This window comes from Gadus macrocephalus, chromosome 22 (genome assembly GCF_031168955.1).
Source record: "Gadus macrocephalus chromosome 22, ASM3116895v1".
Classification (NCBI taxonomy): Eukaryota; Metazoa; Chordata; class Actinopteri; order Gadiformes; family Gadidae; genus Gadus; species Gadus macrocephalus.
Window position 1 is genome coordinate 8,082,085 of NC_082403.1, and position 21,211 is coordinate 8,103,295.

The 21,211-nt window shown below is 41.3% G+C and overlaps 1 protein-coding gene across 1 annotated transcript in view; it reads right to left on the bottom strand.

Moving 5' to 3' along the window:
* LOC132450713 (dolichyl-diphosphooligosaccharide--protein glycosyltransferase subunit STT3B-like) overlaps positions 1–21,211 on the bottom strand; it is a 78,782-nt gene that overhangs the window by 45,694 nt on the left and 11,877 nt on the right. The gene's annotated exons all lie outside the window — the stretch shown is intronic.

Below are 21,211 nucleotides of genomic sequence, written 5' to 3' on the forward strand. Positions count from 1 at the left end.
CCTCTCACACCTCGGCCAGCTCATTGCTTGGTATTCTGTCATATGTGAAAATCCTTTTGCAAGCACGCCAAAGCAGGGTCAAGGGTCACGGTGTGAAGAGCGACCGGGGAGGCGGCTATGCTGCTTTACTTCCCTTGTGTGTAATCAACTCCACATATAAGATGGATTCACTGTTGTGGGTCTGGAAATACAAGGCAGTGTGATGACGCTATGTCTTGTTGATGTGCCATACAAGATGGGATGGTTATCTATAGGCCCTTCAAGGAAACTAATCTCATATAAATCAGGGATTATTTAATGTTTTGTTAACATGGCGTTTTGCCACTTAAAAAGTTTTGGTTTATGGGCACAGAAACCGGTTCATAACTGTACCTTCATCACCACCACCAACCCCCCCCTCCCCACTGTGAAAAGCTGTTTTGGAGCCGACACATTTTATTTTCACAGCAACACACACACATACATAAACCCCAGATCTTTTGTCAGAAAAGGCAGTCATGATCACTGACAAGCAAATGACCTCGGAGTGAATGGAAGAGTTGGCCTATTTATGCCCGTGGCTCTTCGAACAATGACATACCCAAGAAACCAGCAAGCACTCAGACCTGACAAACCCGCCATTCAGCTGTGCGAATGAACACACTCAATGTAACCCACTTCCAACTACAGCACATCAGGCTCACTGTTGGTGTCTAAACTTCACCTGATCCAACGGCCAAGCAGCAGTAATGGAAGAAGAGGAACAACACAATGGGAACTTCGCCTACTTGCCGTGCCTCCACAACTCTTGCCATCAGCAAACAACCACTTATTCCAGTTACGATCCGAGAGGATAAGGTAGGCCCTTCGCATATGATAATTTAGCCCAGTCAAAGTCTGCTTTCAAAGTTTGTCAAAAACACAGTGTGAGCCACATAAACCACCAACGTTCCCAATAGGCTGTACTGGAGTTGGAGGCTAGGTAAAACACATAGCAAGTTGTGAGAAAAAGGTGGCCCTTTAACAACTGATAATGGGTGGGGGGGGGGGGTCCATTGGTGGTCAATTGTCAAATTCAGCGAGGCAAAAATAGGGCAGCACAACAGCGAGCACACGGAGGAAATAAAAAGAAAAACATTTTGCAATGAACTTCTTAAACGAGGACGGCAGAGAGTACTCTAATCCTATGTTTGTCACTTTGATGGGTGGGATAATGTAGCGCCCCCAAGGAACATTAGCAATTTAGTGCGGAGCTGCTGATATGTTCTCTGCCTGCAGAGCAGTTCAGAGCACCACACCAATGCTCCATCGGCCGGCTGCCGGGAACCGTTATAACATCCCCCACACACTGCTCAACAACACCCAGCCAATGGAAGTCAGGATACAGATACAAATGTATATATTTTCGTCTTTCAATCAAAAATATACTTTAATACACAAATTACATTAACTAATAAAAATGTAAAATAAATTTCGATTCAAGATAGGATTTATCCTGTTTCATATGCCTCGAGACCGAGGCATAGAGTGATTCAGTACGAAACAGATAAAATGATAGATTCTACTAGACTCAACATCACCTATGGGAAACCAACAGGCTTTGCAATTAATGTAGACCTAGATCCTGGAACGTTTTTTGCAGATTAGCAAAAGCCCTTCCAATAAAGACAAAGGATCTACCCCCAAGCCAGACAAAATTGGTCCCATTGTGGTTTGTGAGCCAGTAATACCTCAAACCTACACGTTGGGCCGCCTAGTCACATGCGTGGCCCCGATTTAACACCATGGCTGTGGCAGCTTTGTCAGTGCGTGAATGAAGGCTGATTCATGGGATGAAACTGCTACTTTGATTGATTTGCTCCCCCCTCCCGTTCTTCACACTGATCTGATGAATTAAATGCAAGTCATGGTGCATTAATGGACCTGGAAAACCATTACCAAGCATCTGCTTCAAAATCAAGCCCATCATGAAAAGGCAAATACTTACATGAGGCATCTGGCAAGGGTGTGTTAAAACATGCATGAGATCCCATGACATAAGTGTCACTTGTGAAATACAATATCTCAAGGACATAATGGCGTCCTGTCATGGACATACAAGAGACCACTGAACTGGGATCAAATAGAACACAAAAATGACAGCTTTAGGCTAGACATCAGCATCTATAGGCTGTGCTCAAAATGACAGCCTATTATTAATGTATTGGAAAGGCTTTTGGACCAACAGAATCATCTGAAGCAGAAGCTTTCTCTGAACCACTCCAATAGCTTAATCAGTCAAGGGTGGCTGACCGAACATATCCCCAGAGCAAAACGTCAGATATGTTTTTTGAGGAGAAATTGTGTCCTAATGGACAGGATGAAGCATCTGAACAACATCTGGATCTAGTCCCTTTAATAGTTGTTTCAGTGGAGCAAAATCCATAAACAAATTAAAAAGTATACTACAGCTAATTGGGGGGGGGGGGGGATAGCGAAGTGCCCTTTGACCTGATGAACAAGATTACCCCAGTGTCTCATCGCTACACAGTTAGGCTCGTTAACTGGGCTCTGGACAGCCTGTCGCCGTTCAATTACCTCCAAGTGGTGTTATTGCAAAGAACTGTTGCAAAGGGTAATCATTGGGAGGGTGCAAACATTTCAAAACAAAGAATACAACAAGAAACCTGCTGTCTATTATACAAACTAAAAAGATTCAACAGACTAGGGCTGGGCGATTAATCAAATTTTGATCACGATTTCGATTTTAGCATCAAACGATCACAAAACTAATAGAATTGAACATAATAATAATTGACCACTGTGTATTTTTTTAAGGCGAAATTTAAGTTCTCAGTTACAAAGTGTTTTTTGGGAGAGACATGCTGAATAAATACATCATGTTTTCAAACTAAAAAATAATAGTTGGAATAATTTTGATTTCAATATTGAACAAAATAATCGTGATTATGATTTTTTTTTTTTTCATAATCAAGCAGCCCTACAGACAACAGACAAAAAAACTAATTTTCTTTGAATACAAACACTTCCATGCGTCTGCAGGGAGTTATACACAACTGTTATCGAAAAGAAACAAATCAAATAGTAATAAATGCATCTGGCAGAGCAACATCAGGATGATGCAGAGGAATCCCGACACATCCAGGCTAAATTGAGGGGTTAACGACCCAACAAGGTTAATGTGTTCTGTAATGGCATTCAACGATAGCAATAGCATGCAGATGCTAGAGCAAATTAGTCAAGTCTGGATTTAAATATGGCCTGTAATTATTTGCTCACTACCACAGACATTGGGTTATGCTCCATGGGGCTGACGCAGAGGGTTTCTGAACGAATTAAGAGTTATAACATCTAAATACACGGAAGAGATCAGTAAGGCAATGAATATAAAGTGCAGCTAATGATACCGCCAAGCCATCCATTTCCGGCATTGGCCAACAGGCGATAAATAAATAATAACATTAATTTCAGTGTGTAAACAGTTGCTTGGGAGAGCGGAGAGCCTTGAAAATGATCGAGCACACGGCTCATCGATGGAGATAAAACAGCAACCGGCGAACGCCGCTCAACTGTAATGCCATGAGGAATAAGCCGTCAGATTAAAACTAAAGATCATTCATTTACATACATTAGGATCTAATTCCAAGTTGCGTTTTTCAGAACTTTTCAACGCAGCCAGCTGGTGTTGTTGGGGGAAGCACAGACAGATGGCGCCGGCTTGCTAGGTGGGCCGTGCTGCCACTCGGCCAGTCTGCCAATAAGCAAAGAGCCTTTGCAAGCGCCTATTCAAACACTTCAATGAAAAAAATGACACGTTCTGTAGAGCTATGCTTCGCTATGTAAAGAAATATTAGTATAATGGAAGAAATACAGGCCCAGTTATGTTGAGAAAAAAACAAAGCACTCACAGTGCCATCACATCCCAGGTGAACAACCAACAGGAGCGCGATGGTGCATGACGGCATATCAACACAGCCTGGCGCTCGCCCCGGGGAGATGGGACGCCATAAATCGCCCCCATTTATTTGTTCAACGCAGGCACAAATTCTGACAGACTGAAGATAAAGAATTGCGCATACAATTTAGGTTCTGTAAAAGAAAAGTGACATTCGTCCCGTTTTAAAGTTGAGCGCTTTGTGATAAAAACTTGCTGTGCGTAGGCATTCGCCGACATTGACAAAGAAGGCAGGGAAAATAAGAATGAGAAAAAAATCTGGAACAATACAAGATTGGTTTTGGTGTCAGCGCTGTGCTCCTTTTTTGTCCAGCACTAGGGTGTAAAGGCAAACAGCCAATGAGCTCTGGATTTTCCTGTCATCCATTAAATTGCGAAAAACTGCCAGTGGATTTGACACTCTAATACGTTTTTTACTTTATTCATACATTCATCAACATACCAAAATGTTACAAGAAGGGAAAATGACTGGAATGGGACTTACTTTCAACCAGCCCCTGCTCACTAGGTTTTGTAACACCCCCTGGGTGTTACAAAATCAGATAAAGTAAAATAAACATACAATTAAAAAACATTAATAAGAAAACCGGTCTCTTTTGACAAATGTTGATGACAGATACCGGCATAACAAAGGACAACATGACGAATAGATGTTAGTAGGGAAGCGATATGTAATTTTTTTTTGAAGTGTGAGTGAGGGAATTGTTTAAATGAACCTTGCAAGATTTAGTGCTATTCCAGTTAAGCAGGATCAGACAGAAAGTCCTCACTGCATCAACCGCCATTGTTTTTTTGTTTTTGTTACGAAGGATAAAAAGATTGTCGTTAGGCAGTTAGGCTGTTAACAAAGTCCTTGAAAGACTTGGGTCCAGAAGCTATTCAAGGTTGGACCAAACCTTAAACATATGGCCCAGGGAGAAATGTACCGAAGCTAGGACACTGACCACTGGATGCATTTTAACCAACCAATGTTATTGCCAACCTGTGCAAAGTCCTATCAAATTAATGCTAACACGTTTTTTTTACAGTAAAATAAAAGGACCTACTTTCTGAAGGTGGCTCACATAATCTCATATCCACATAGTGAAGCCAAATAAAGAAAACAAAACAACAACTTGTCCCCTATAGCCAAAAGCCTTCAACATAAAGCCCAAATTTTAAACATGGATTTGTCCAAAGAGTGCCAACAATGCACTCTGATTAGTTTTTAACAATAGGCCAATTTGAGCTGCCGTTAACCAGTCATTGGTTCTTTGTTGGATTGCAATTACTGTGATGGTATTATTTATATCCAACAAAAGCCTGTGCATGCTGATTGTGCATGCAGGGAAGACAGCACCAGCAGCACCATCACAGTTCGATGAGGGAAATAAAAAAAATAACATACCAAAAACACAGGAGACATTTAACTGTTTGCGGACCGGGAGAGAGAGTCCCTTTGGAGGGCAGAACGGAGAGAGAAAAGAGCAACCTGCCGTACAGACAGTCGCACAGCACAACTTTAAACAAATCATGCACACTGCCCGGGGCGACCGGGAAAAAGCAGGTTATTAACCTCTCTTCACACCGCTGCTACAGCTGCCAGAGGCCCGGTACCGGGCTGTGGAACTCTATTTACATGTTTCTTTCCCCTTTCGCTTCAGTGTGGACGGTCATTTCACACTTGAGGGCGTGCAGTGTTTCTCACCAAACATAAGTGGAAGGAGATAATGCGTAGGGACAGAGTGGGTGTCGGGTCTAGTCTGGCCGCCCCCTTGTGAGGAGAAAGAAGACTATGGCCGACTTACCAAGGGCAACCCGTCCACGTTCCCTGTGAAGTGTTTGTACGGCCTTGTGGAAGGATAATTAATACATGAAACAAACATTAGACTTGGAAATGTATGAAAGATAAAGAATTGGAACAACCAGAAAAATGTTTACACCGCTATATTGAGGTCAGCGTGCACTAGTCGCATCGTTGATTATTCAGATAGACTCTGACATCCATGCAGATATCCTACACTATATCGTAGTATTGCCTTTAGCAACATTTAAATAACACCATAGGAAAGTACATAATCATCAGTTCACAGAAACGTGATTGGCAGAAATGTTTTAGACTGCCTCCGATGCAGGCAGGTGGATATACGCACTATGAATGTATCTTTTTTGAATTATATTTAAATATAAATAATATCTATAAAAAAAAACAGCCCCTAGTGCGTGTCACTCCTTGATATAAACGTGTCACAAATGATATGTTGGTGTCCGAACGCAAGCTCTATCTATCGCTGGCTGCAGCCAGTGAAGGAATTTCTCAGATGATGCAAAGTGCCAACGCTGAGAGAGCGCAGAATACAAAAAGTACCCATTGAGACAAACGGAGGCTTATCAAATGGAACCGATCACGGCAACAGAGACGCCTCTTCTCTTGAAGACCAGATTGCCGGTAGGTATTTTTCAGCTGATGGAGGCGCCGAGGAGAATGGCTAGGAGGGGAGGGATCGTAATTCTCTATTGAACCGCATTCAGAGGCAATGTTGCAGAGGCAGTCCAAGGCCTGAATTAATAAATAATCAGGGACTTTCACTTTCAGTAAGTGTTTTTTATTTATTTTTTTCAAAGGCACACATACCATCAGGGGTAGAGGCTGCCTGGAACATGACTGCTATATAAAGGTGCTAAAAAGCTAGTCCAATTGAGTTATGAGAAGACGCAATAGAAAGGTTTATGGTGATTGCTTTGCATTAGTGTTTAACGTTCAATTATCAATTGTTACAATGAATAATTCCATGTTTAAACAAATTAACACTATGCATGAGTATCTACATAGTAGGAAGACATTTTCAATTTGATTTGCTATGTTTGGCTATTTGCCATGGGGTGTTTGGGATAATGTTATATTTAACAAATTTTAATTATTGGAAAATAAAGTGCACTGCAGGGTAGGGCTTGCCAACCCCTATGAAGCCCAGCAAGGTTAATTCCTTGTTTAAAAATTCGACAATAAGTAAAAGTGACCCAAGGCAATAAACCAAAGAAAATGGATTGATTAGAAATTTCAAGGTATTTTTATTCGACCATGTTTGCCATCACATAGTCTTTAAAATGCGAATGCATCCAGTGTTATAAGCTGCTTTGGTCACATGTGCTTACTTAAATTGAAGTTACAAAGGTACTTCGTCCGTCCCAGTGAATTCTATTAACATCGACATATGTGCTCCTGCACCTTAGTGTGATGAGAGGAATAGAATGAATGCAAGACCAAGAAACACTTTGTTCCTCAAACCATCTAGGCTATCTGAATCAAGATCGAGTAATTAAATCGAGAACAGATGTATTATTCAAAAATATGCACTTTTGTTAAAGTCCAAGAAAGGGACGGGCATAATGAATAACAGATCCAAGATGAGTGTGACTTAATACAATATAGGTCGAGTTGATAAGCATTTGCAGATCAGCGAGGCTGTGGCCCACCTCATTCATCGAGGGAAAAAATAACACTGAGCTGCTGTGTGCATGTGTATGATTAGCAGCGCAGCGGAGCCCGAGCATTCAACAGACTGAATGAGCCTAGGTTGTTATTGATTAGTAATTACATGCTGTGGCAAGAAAGGAGACAGAGAATCCTAATGTGTACTAGTTTAGCAGCACCAACGCAATCTCTCTCTCTCTGGTAGCCTTAGCAGAATGCTGATGGGTAGGAGGTGACGGGGCAGAGTTTAATAACACCCCACACACCAAGTCCACAGACAAAAGCCAAAGAGTATGATCACTTGGAGAAAATCGGGCAAATACAAACATGAAGGAGGATGGACCCACCGGTAATTACTAACACAGGGACCTATGCAAAAAGGACCCAACTCATCTGACTTTTTTTTTGTTGCAATATCTTCAAATGCAGTGTAGCTTGGGGAAAAGGAGATGGGGTCTGTTCCGAAATATATCCCGAACAGCAGTTAGGGATATCATTTGCTAAAACAAACCTAGGGAGACTAGAGGGAGAACTAGGTGGTCTTCCAAGGAAAGAAAGCGAGTCCATTTAGAAATCTGCCTCGGGTCTTTTACGGTGTTACAAGAACAGCTCTTAGAAGCTCTATGGCTGACTTTTTTTTTGATCCAATAAATTATTCACAAAAGGAACACACTGCAGGCATTAAATCCTCCAAAGATATAAGCCATCTCCCTAAGGAGTTGTAAGGAAACAAACATGTGGATGTAATGTTTTGGGAGTATTTAGTGATGGGGAAACGTGTTGGTGTCCTGCCAGAGGAAGAGCAAACAGCAGTAGTTGGCACATTAAATGCACAAATATGCAATTTTGATAGTTTTGACAAAAGAGGGATGCATACAAATAGATGTCCTCTAGTCTTAGTAACTCCATTCGTCTTGCTCCGAGGACAAATATTACATTAACCCAGTAGGCTTTTAACATTATTTTAATAGTATAGTCAGATTAGTTATTCTACACTATAATAAGGAGCAATACAAGACTAACTGCTAGCGGTTCATTTTGTTCACTATTTTTTATAAACGACCTAGGACAGTAAGCACACAAATAAGCTAATGCATGTGGTTCAAATCTAGTGTCCATGTGAACTATTTTCTTTAGTTCCTTTCAGGAACTAAATTCCTTTAGTTACACTTACTCCCATTGCCAGATACAGTGTTTTATAAATGAGTGGGAAAGGCAAGAAAAGGGACACAATTGTGCCAGGTGAACACATAATATTGTGAGGTCCTTTCCCATAGGCCTTATACACCCAGTGGCTGTCTTAGTTCGAAATGGAAGCTGGCTGTCTGTGGATGGTGGGGAAGTAGTTCCACATGCAGTACATTGCCACGTGCTGGTAACAGCAGGATCAGTGGCTTTCATTGATAGATTATTGCCATGCCCGTTCAGTCCCGAGATTAGCCTACTCAGTCATTCTTGAGCTGTTTAATAATTTATGGTCCATATTTCTTTCAAGATTCATATAACCTCAACATAAATTGCATCAAGTTCTTTGAACAATTTCCTTTTATTTACACATGGGGCTTTTAAAAAGCCATTAGAAAACACCTTCACACTTAACCAGACCCTCAAAATAGTGCACAGGAATCGTGCAACGGCTCAAAGACAAGGCGCACGTGCTAAATTACTTTAGGTTAGAGGAGGGCAATGATTTATCGATTGCTGTAAAATATCTAATGAGGTTTTTAAAACGTGGTTAACAGACCGATTACCATCAGCACAAGGTGGCTACCTATCCCAAATTAGCAGTTAAAAAGAAAATCTATCGCAGTATTTTCCACATTTACGGCAAGAAACTTTTCGAAATGCTAAATAATTTATCATTAACAGCCCCTGCAGATTGAGATGGCTCCGATAAACAAAATACAACCAAATTACCTACTAGTCTGATGGTTCTTGCCCACTGCATGGTATACTGCCTGGTAAACATGGTAGCAGAAAGTTACCCCTGATTCTAAGGGATGCTAAATCAACACAGCATGAAACTTCTGTGATGACATTCAGAGTTGCATACACAGTTAAAGGGGAACTATGTGACTTTTTTGGCTTAATTTACGTTAACATAACAGGTGAAGAGTCATTGTGATGGTTCTATAACACTTTATGGGTCGATTGGTCACTGTTTCGACTCCCCCTGGCGCATCTTGACGGAAAAAGGGAATATGCAAGTTTCTACCGGCGACCCGCCGCTCACTCTCGCGGGAGTCTCTCGGGTCTCGCGAAGCACCGAATTGCTTTACAGCACTACAGACCCACAAACACGGAACCGGCTCGATACAACACAAGTAGCGAAGAAGAGATTGTTACAATCATCATGGATCAGCCGACTAAAAAGAGACAGAGAAACCCAATGTCGGAGAGAGAAAAGGGAGACTGACCGACAGAGAGGCCAGACACGAGTAAACGTTGGGCGAGCTTCTCAGGAATAGCGTGAACTGAAAGAAAAAGAAGACTGCAAATTGGATGCCGACTTACCATGGCCGTGTTGCTCTTGAAATTGTAAGTACCCTTGGGTGAACTTTGTCCTCTTTGTATTGTGGCTTCTTCATGTTGATAGTCTCTGTAAAAATGTGTTTGCTCGGCAGTTTTGTTGTGAGCCCTGTATTTTTCTAGCTTGCTTGCTTGCTGGGGTGTTAGCATACTCGCTACCAAAACACGTTTGTTTTCATGGTTGTTTTGCTGTTTGTCTGTCTCGTCCCCCAGATACAGGCTAAATCCCAGAATCCAGGTTCTTGTTTATTTAGATCACTAGACCGCTATTCGAATGCCACCAATTTTTCTAAGAGTGTATAGTCTATATCACGTGATATGTCCGGCTGGCCATATAATGCAGTACCCTGCACGGAGCTGCTAGTTAGCACATATCCGTCGGTAACAGAACTGTTACGATACGTGAACCTCCATTATAGCTTTAGCCATGTTATACCTTTGGTGTAGTTCCCCGCTTGTAAACATGTTTGTAAAAAGATTGCTTTGTATTTTTTCTTAGTTACAAGCGTTGGCAAACAGCATTGTTATGAGGCTTGAGGCTTGATGACCCAAGACGGCTCGGCCTGCCTGCCCCGGTACAGCCGCCACCCACATCCGAACTTGTGCGGGTACAAGTGATTTCCTCGTACAAGTGTCACGAGGAAATCCAGAGAACCCTCAAGAAGATGTTACACAATAGCCGTAAGGCAAAAAACAAACCATGAAGAACTGTCTAACCAAAGTGTGTATTATTGAACAAATGAAAGAAAGGTGGTGCAAACAATGATTTAATGAAATTGAAACATTTTAAAACCATATGCAATTATATTATTTACAACGTTTATTTGCAGGCAATTACACGTAAACGTAAAAGTGTCCCTAATCTTCCAGACACAGCATCTGCCTATGACAACTCTCCTGCGGGGACTAGCGACAGCAAACTGTCTCGATCTCTGAATCCATTTCCCTGTAATTCCGTACACAAGGGACGTACTTGAGCAGATACATAAATGTAGGATTGCTGCGCAAATTGTTTGTGCTATCGTTATGTGTTGGCCAACACTCTTACACTGATCGTTCTGTTCAACAACCAAAGATAAAACAATTCGATCTAGGATCTAACAACTCCCTGTCAACTATAAAAAAGGATGGGTTTATTGTAACACATACACCCTTTCAAAATGTATAACCTTGTCTACTCTTTATGAACATCTACCTCGGACATGACTCCACGCATTCGCCGGCTTCTTTGAGAAAAAAAAATGCACATGGCTAGCGTAGAAGTGGATGGGGAAGGTCGTCAACGAGTTGTTACGACAGTGTTGTCAAATATCTCCTCCAAAGCTGTAGGGGGAGCTCAATGCGAGTGCAAACCAAGAAAACAGCGAAGAAGTGGCCAAAGTTGCAGTTCCCCTTTAACATAGAAAGATGATCTAATGCATCAAATGGTGACATCTTAAAATAATTAAATAAATCCTGATGCGAATTTGCAGCAATTTTTCCAAAAAAGAATCCCGCCAGTGTAAAAGACTGATGGATTCAACCCTCAACTTCATACAGCCTACTGAGGGATGAGCTTATGCTCCGTCCCCCTGTCAATAAAATATCCTATATAGTGGATTACTTTTTTTTATATATATATATATATATATATATATATATATATATATATATATATATATATATATATATATATATATATACATATATATACATATACACACACACACACACATATATATATATTTATATTAAAATCATAATGGAGTTTCACTTTTTAATTCAAGTGTAGCGAAAGGCAGTTCACGGATGAGGGGGATTATGATAAGTGGGTGTGTCTCGGTGTGCATATTGAGCATTCTTTAATCCGTTCATATTCTGGAGACATTCGGTTTTTTAAGGTTGTTTCCACTGTGTTCCATATCTAAAGTACGCTTTCAGTTTCTGAAGAAGTTGGGATCCAAAATAAGAAGTTGTGATACAACTGCAAAAACAAAAAGCACCAAAGAAAACAACGTATCAAAAACAACCAATTTTCCAGTACGGAAGTTCAAGGACACTGGATTGTGACACCGACTGCTATTGAGAATGCAATAAAATGATTTTTCTGTGGAGAAACATAAATGGGCTTTAACCTCCGCCATTACCTCTAACCTGTAGAGTGACTGGTCACTATGACAAAGGTACCCAATTGTTTTTGTTTAATCCATTCGCAGACTAGAACTGTCAAAAACCGTCCTTGGTGCATATGTTAGGTAAAAAAGAAATTGGGCCCCCAACATTTTTTTATTCCATTTTATTTTTATTTATGCATGATTGATTGCAGTGGCGCTAGTAATCCAGTAGTGGCACATGTCCACAGCTGGATGCATGCAAGGTGAAACACTGAAGGATCCCATACATAACCAAGCACTAAGGGTGTGAATCTGGTTTGAATGGATGCTCAAATCAAAACTATTACAGATTCAAAAATCTATTCTCAAATGAGTATATTAGGGGTCCCTAATTCCGTACTGGCATCTGAAAGGCAGAGGGGCAATTTATGGTATGAAAGTAGTAGGGGTGACCTCGACTCTTCAATAGAAAGACCTCGTCTTGAATAGTTGTATCACCATGTCGGTACACGTGTTAATATAGGACCATTCCACTGGGACGATGGGGGGCTGCTTTATGAGTGGTACCACAGCATCGCTGGACTTCTACAAGGAAAGCCTCAATTATACAAGTTAGGTGGATATGTGTTGCACTCAATAAATGTCCTTATTGTTTGTTTGATAAGCACTTTGTGTAATGGCAGAGGCACTATCCAATTTAATGTTAATCTTTATTGTTAGTTATTTTCTAAGTAGAGAACTATCTAGACCGTTAGTCTAGAAGTATACACTATATCAGGATAAAAATCTCAAGTCTGGCAGAAACTCAAAACTGTTGTACAGTAGCTATCATAGCACTCAGGCTGGTTTAAATTATTTTCTCAGTCAGTTCTCAGTGGTGTAGTGCATCTTCGCCGTTCTGCTGAATTGAATGGCACCACATTTGTTCCGTACGCCAAAACGTAAACACATCACTCTCATGCATTTAAAAATGTGAACCTGTCAAACGCTTCGATCGTCTCTTAATCAAGGCAGGATTTGTCACGATCGGATGTAAAAATTTGCGGAATCAGTCACCACGGAGCCCAGACACTTTTTGAGTTCATCGTTTCTTATATTTATTACGTACATGATATAAGCCAATATTATAATACAAAATTGTCTGTCAAATAAAATTCACATGACGTGATCACGTGCACATTGTCGTTATATGATGAAGCAAATTTGTTTGTAGACAGCTTTGGGAGACCCTGATAAGCTGATTATTTGAGCGCTTTAACTGCGGAAAATTCACAACAAATTAGGCATCATTGTGTCTCATACATAATATATGGAATGTGATTTGAAGATCAATCGATGGGTCTGGCCTGACGAATCAGATTAAACCCAATCCATTTTAAATCGAGGACACCACTAGAAAGACGAGTAAAGGCTGTCAACGATTATGTTGTTTTACACCTGAAACAATGACGACAAATGAAATGCAATAATGTAAACACACAAAGGCAAACTTAAGTTAATACAAAAGGAAACTATATACATTTACATATCTGTAAGTCGGAAAATCAAGTCGGAATCATGACTCCAGAAAACAAGCAATTCTTACTTCACTCCATTTTTTCCCCCGCCCCTAACAAGCTCAAACCATACCACTCATGATCGGCCTCAACATATTCTGCTTCTCCATTTAAGTTGCTCTGAAAGAAACAGCACCCTTGGGTGCTTTGGTTGGATCCAGAGAAGCACCGCACAACACAACACACACAGCTCTCCAACTAGCAACCACCTACTGGCTTGTGGTGTTAGGGGGGTAGGGCCCTTAGCATGCATGCATGCACCGTGGACTACACCGTCTTCTCCTCCTGCTGGTTAACTTCAGGCAGCCCAAGACAGCCTGCTCTACAACTGTTAAGGGACTAATCTTCAGAGGCTACAAGTTAGCAGAAGGACCCCATTGCGATCCTCTGTAGAAACTGCTTTTCTTGCAGTTTTTTTTATCTTCCGCACCCACTGCCCCCTGTTGTGATACATCAGCCTGTGCAAACGAAAGCAGGCTACCCATAATCCTCGGCGGCTCGGGAAAATCACCAGTCTTTAGGCAAGCATCAACCTGCTGTGAGGGTATACGGCGCTCTTAGATAAAGATCCATCGCCGTTTTGAGACGATCACAGGAAGTGAGGGCATAAAACAGGACGTTGGAAAAACACAGCTGTGGACAATTCAGTAGTCTACCAAACAGCTTTTCCTGGCCAACGTCGTTAGGCCTAAAAAAATAAAAGTTTGGTTCCTGTTGGTCGTCAGTTGAGGTCAGGGGTAGGTGGGGAATTTATTTTATTTTTTTATTTTATTTTTTCCAGCGGCAGCGAAAATTCACTCATCCTTGTACAGAATGAAGAGGTGCTGTACACAAACGTAATTATAGTTTGCATAAAAAAAAAAAAACATTTCTTTTTAAAGCTCATAAAATAATTTGGGTCGCACATAAATTGACAGGGTCGGTCGGAAACCGGAACCAAACAATTATTTTTTTTAGGCCTTAGCATGGTCTATGTGAGTGTAACGGCTTAGCTGGCCTTAAAGTCACTGAGGGGCTGCTGGCAGACACCAAAAAAAGCTTGTGAGATCTCGACGGCTCATTGGGTAAAATGTACACAGAATTTTACTAGCAGAGTGTTCATGAGGACACCACGGATGTTGAAAGAAGAAAAGTGCTTTGCAAATCCCACCAATCACTCGGACGGCAAGTTACATCATAGCAAAAGTTAGCTTTGCCTCCCTAAAGCTTCCGCATCCGTTTGGTGGAATCTCTCCTCTTCTGGCCAGTGCTCTCCTAGGGAGGGTCTGGGAATTTATATTATACAGTCTTGTGTACCACCACAAGCTTCCTCATCATCCCCCCCGCCCGGCCCCCCACAGCTGCTGCATATTCTACAGCTTGGAGACAATAAGCGAAGGCTCAGAGAGCCTTCGCTTATTCAGTCTCTCCCGCTCTCTTTCTCTTTGTGAGAGTAATGTTTGAGTCTTCCACAGGGGATACTCTAAGCAGGCATAAATCCCCAGTCCTTATGGTCTCCTCTTGCTCACCATAGTGCATTACAGCGTTGGCCTGGGACACAGTACGTCTGTTGGGTCCGAGCCAACCAGCTCACCCCTGTGCACAAGTGTGCGGCGGGCAAATAACAAAGCGATTAAGATGGTGAGCCCTCTTCTGGCAACGCAGTTGTTAATATGGTATCAAATTAAAGTTGTTTTCTAGGTTCACTAAAACAAATATGTAGAAATTAACAAATGCATGTAATCATAGGAGCAGTTCAAGTTTCTGGGAAACAAAGACAATTAAACTGGTCCATAAATATAAAAAAAGGAGGAACAAGATTGTGAGAGCAGATAATTACAAAGTATGGCATCACTTTTTCTTTGATGTATGTTAATCCGAGGAGGGCTAGTAGCACATTGTTCTTTGAAATCGACTGTAGGCTTAGCCCAACTGTAATTTCTAGTTTTTAAATTGCATGCAAGTCTAACACACACCTCTGCACGGCAGAAATGGGTTAAACGCCTTTTCAAGAGCCAAGGAAATGCATAACTTTTCAAGAAATGTGCATACAAACAAATATAATATATATGTATGGATAAAGATATTGGCATCCAATTGACAACATCTACCATCGCTGATTGGAGATCCACTTGAAATGTGGCGAAAAGATGAGGCATCAGAAAACAAAATAACATCTACATACGGGCAGACCTTGCTAGTGAAATGTATTTGCACACTGGGTATACGGCATACTGGGTCGCTGAAGTCTGCACAACCTATTAATGTTCCGTGCAAACTGAGCCCCTAGCTCTTAAGGACTCCATTAAGTCAGTTCAACATTTTACTTGATTTGAGTAAACAGACGGGGCCAAAGACATTACCCAGTCGCTTAAACAGAAAGCCTGGTGGGGGATCGGCCCTGATTTGATACATTTAGTAAATTAAACACCTTTCAGTGAGCTATTTAGATGGAAAACCATCTAAAAAAAAATTCTTTCCTTCTACCGAAAACAACCTAAAAAAATACACATAGCTTTCCATACACCTCGTCAAAAAAAGAAAGTAGAAATAAACCTTGGCATCACGAGTATACAACAGCAATATCAAACCCGTAGTGTCTGTTCAGTCCACATTGTTGTGAATTTGGGTGAGATGAAGAAATTCTATGGAGATAACGCGCCCGACCTCAGAAGCACGTGTTTGATGTAGCGACTCTTAATGATCCATGCAGCCTAATGAGTGAACCGTGTACAGAAATAAATAAATAAATAAATAAATAAAACCACAGGAGAGACGCCGACTTTGTAAAGCACAGGAAACGCAGCGCAAGCCTAAAGAAGTGGATGTGGGCTGTGCATGTGTAATGAGGCCCTGGGATTGAGAGCGTTTCATTTTAGGGAGCTAAAATTGGTGCGATAATTTCCAGGAGCGAAAAAAATACAATGGGCCTTTTGTGAGCCCCCCAAATTAAATGTTGCCAAAGACAAGGCGAAGCTTCCACGGCTTGGCCCACCATGGGGAGGGGGGGGGGGATGGGGAGGAGAAAGAACAATGGACTTCAATGGCGAACACTGTGCACTGCCGCTAGTGACTGGCTTTTACCAATCATTGAATCGTCTTCGTCCTCAGTATATCGGAATGAGGCCACAGGGAATGCTTTATAGCGGGGCCACTTCCAACCCCTTGAAAGCTGAGTAAATGGCACGTTTAGTATTAATCTCTTCTTCTGAGCAGGCGAGACACCGCAGCTGGGCCCCACATTGAAAGGCCGACCAAAACTAAAATACCCCCCATTTCTAAGGCCGTGCCCTGCCCAGCGGTTTCTGCCGTTCTGTAATTCTCACCATATCCTTCAAATGGTAATCAATCATTGGCACCCTCTCTCTCTGTAATGGTCTCTCTGGCTTTGAAAATAGCCATCCTGGACCCAAAGAAGGTTGTTCATCTGTCATCAACACAGCACGCGGGCACAAAAGCCAACAGCGACACAGTATCAGCTTATGAAACTCATCAATTCTCAAGACTTCGCGCTGTCAACGTCGGCGCAGCCTCCATGTCCTTTTCAGACCCCCGGCAAAATGAACACATCTCATGCTTTTCCACCCGCATTCTATGCAGAGAAAAATAAAACTCACAAAACCCCTTATCCAGCTTTGAACTTTTGCAACGATAAAAATCAACAGCACAAGCTGTTGGAGATAAGGCGTAGTGCAGAGGGTGCGATGATAGCATCTTAGTGGAAAAGTGGGTCTTGGAGCAAAAGGAATAGATTAAAAAGAGGACTACAATGTGTTCAACTTGGATGAGCGATGATTATACACCAACCCGACACTCCCTGGTTGAATTTTTGAGAGTGGTTAAAGGGGGCAAAAGCTCTATTCCTTGTCTTTCTTTATCGCCCATTATCTGGGAAGCAAATCCCTAAATCCCAGCCGGAAGGGGGAGCAACTCCTGCACCCCATTACTGAGCCAGTCACAGACGGAGGCGTGTGGGAGTTGATTCGTAGCCCCAATTCGGCTGATGTCTGACGGGAATCATCAAACAGGTCCCAGCCTTGGCTCCGAGTGTTATGACGACATTATGCCAGACTTACACAGCAGCTCAGATACGGAGAAGAGGGGGGGGGGGGGCACAGTGGGAGAGAGGGGCTACGAACGAGACTCTCAGCACAATTCACCTGAACGGGAGCAAACCGCAGCCAAGAACACCAGAGGGAAATTTCTGTCTACAATTTTATGTGCGGTGAGCGATGCTTTCGCTGATGGCAAGACACATGTCACAAGGAGTGCTGCCAGCCTCCCATAAAAATACCTACTTTGGTTTAATGTCAGAACGATTCTCATTATGTGAGGAAATGCATTTCAAACATTAGAACTACCGTTCAGAGAAACTATTCTTAAACCTTCTTGAAAAGGCTATGCTGAATTGCAGAGTAGAACCGTGTATAGTAATGCGCACTGGCAGGCTGTGTTAACTTTTAACAAGGGCGGGAACATGTACTCTTATTCAGAGGGAAATGATCCCATTAACAGTGCAGATGACCTAGATAAGCCCAATTAGTTCTGACAAAAATAAAGAAATCTACATAATTAAGCCAGTTTCTGCTCGATAGTTAACTACGACCTAGTTATATTACACTGCTGCTACGACCAAATAATAACACCTACCTACGCACAATACTTACACAGCTTACCCTAGTTGATCCGTTTATTTTGAATACCTGGGAATATAAAAGGGTCGATAATTTGGATGCAGACGGCATGCAAGTGTTTCCTTTTGGAGAAGTGAGCGACCAATTACAACGGCCTTGAACCAAAAGGGGTGTTTACAGCCACCGCTGTGAGATATCGATTCATATTATGGTCAAGGCTTATCCGGAAGAAACAATGTTTGGTGCAGAGAGTCCATCTGTACATACTAACAGCTAGTAAAGAGTTGATGTCAATTAGTTTTGAATGAGTCAAAACTCGAGCTTGCAAAAAGAGTTGCAAGCTTTAAAAAAAAAAACACATTCCAGAAAGCCCTTTCTTGAACTTATTTCAGCTCAAGGTTACGTCAAGGTCGCAATAATGAAAAGTGGTGGGAGGAGACACTAATCTGCTTGAGTACTCTGAGTCATCCAAGTTTGTGTTAACACCGCTTAAGAAAAGCATGGGCAAATCCCTTGGACGCTTTCGTAGTAATAAGTTGGGTTTAAGCAGTGGGCAATACATCACCCTTAACACTACACCCTAAACTATGAAGGATGAATAGATGACAAAGAACTATGACCATATATCGAACCGTGACACGTCAATGCATGAAACGTACTTGGTAAAATGCATGTATATAATGCTTAGACTGGTTTTGACTTGTGTGTGTAAATAAAAATATATAATTTCAATTTAAACACCATCATATGATCAAATAGTATTAAGATGTATTGAATGAAAAGATAGTTACAATTGTTTCGCATCATTTCTTTATTTGTATTTTGTTCGGTTGATGTTTCTACTACTCTGACAAATATTGACAGACAAATCTTAATACACACCGATTTTGAATGAAAACCAAATGGCCTTTAAGCCTGTACAAAAATGGGAGCATTCTGCTCTACCTTGTTAACAAATACGCAGCTGGTGTAGACCAGATATGGCACATCAATTATTTATCCAACAAGAGTTTTGAGTATATTTGCTCCTTCAGTTATTCTTGAATAAAATACATAAACATTTAAAATTTTCACTGCTCTAAAAATTATAGATCAGATTTGATTGTCCTCCAGAGAGGACATTTATCACATTATACACCACATAGAACATTGAACATAATTTACATAAACAACACACACACACATTTCAAATGTCTTTATTTGTGTCCGCATTTCTAAAATACATTGCAAGGGCACAAATATTTTCAGTTGCTTTTGATGCCCTACATCCTCGAAACAACATGTTGCAGTACTTGAGTCAAACATGCACAGAATAGACAATACGTACACATGAGCTTATTCTGCACACAGTCTGTTAACAGACAGAGAAAATGTACAGAAAACACCTCCTCCTCCAAATAGCTCGGCTGCCTATAATGGAGGAGATTGAGCAATATGTTGCAAGCTGCTTGGCTTTACATTTGGACAACCTCATAATTCTCAAGCCTCTGACCACCAGCCTGTGGACATGACCTAGGCTGCCGAAAATAAAAACGATAAGCTGGCATTTATAGCCTAAATGTATGATAGCTTGTACTAATGGTTGGTATTTAACTTGTTTAGTAAGGAAAGCTTCCTCTAAACTTGAGTCGAAAGTGCAACCAACTTCCCATAGGAAAACCTCTCTGTTATTCTCATCAATCACAATGACATCCGGTGTATTTGCTGTTATACCTTTAAATACATGGGGGTCATTGCATTGGAACATTTCTGGTTTCACACATGAGTGTTTGTAGAACAAAACAGAGGAATAAAACATGGGTGACACATCTTTGGTGATAATGTCAACAATCCTGTCATGCCTGGCTATGTATAGTCCTTGGTAAACATTACAACTGTTTAAAATGTGGGACACACACACACACACACACACACACACACACACACACACACACACACACACACACACACACACACACACACACACACACACACACACACACACACACACACACACACACACACAACGGGGGTGAAGGTAGGTAAAAGTTAGAGGAGGCTAACATCACATGAAGATAAGCAGGAGAAATCCTGTGGATGGGACACAGGAATACCATGTCCTGAATATTAAAATACGTGCCAAAATAATTACACTTCAGAAAATAAATTTATATTAACTAACTGTACTTCTGTCCACTCTGACTGGCTGTACAACTGTGTGACACGAACTAGCAAAGCTTGGCTGACTGAGGCTTTAGTGGGAGAGATTTTAGGAGGTGTGGGCTGGCAAGCATTTTTTATTTATAGAATATATCAGTAATGCAATGTGCTTTAACTGAGAAATGAATATCAGTGGACCAGTGTGAAATCAATACGGATCAGCATTAACTACAGATATGTCTAGGTTATTTTAGGCTACGGGTCGGATGAATGTTACATATTGTGACTTTAAAGCAGAATAAATTCAGAAAAAAAGACGGGAAGCCTGCAAAGTAGTTGCAAAGACAGACTACCTCTTACAAACACAGAAGCATAGAGACCAATCAGTAAGTGTCCAAAAGAAAAGTTGTCTTTCCAGGGGCAGGACATGGGGCCCTTGTAAATGAAATGATAGTGACCAGTGTTATTAGTTAATTGCAATCACATGGAGAGGGATATCTATACGTCCAAAATGGGTCATCTGCTCATAGTTGATAGCATATGTGTAAGCACACTTCACAGGTGAATTGCGCAACAACCTTCTTTGTATGGCTTCCAGGGACACTTTAAGTACACATTAAAACAAAGGGAGCATTTCCGTCAGAGAAGACTTCATTCATTAAGTGACTGAAACATCTCCCTTGATCGTGCTAAAAAGAGTGCCGTCTTATTTGAAGCAAACGCGCTTTGAAGACCAAAGGCCGAGATGAGAACTTTGGAAGTGAAGCTAACATGGTTAACCAGGCCTGTTCCTCGACATATGCTTGGATTTAAGCCCCCAACATGAAGGACAGCAGAGGGGAAGGCATGAATTGGTCGATTTTCAGGTTGAAAGAGACAAAAATAAATGCAGG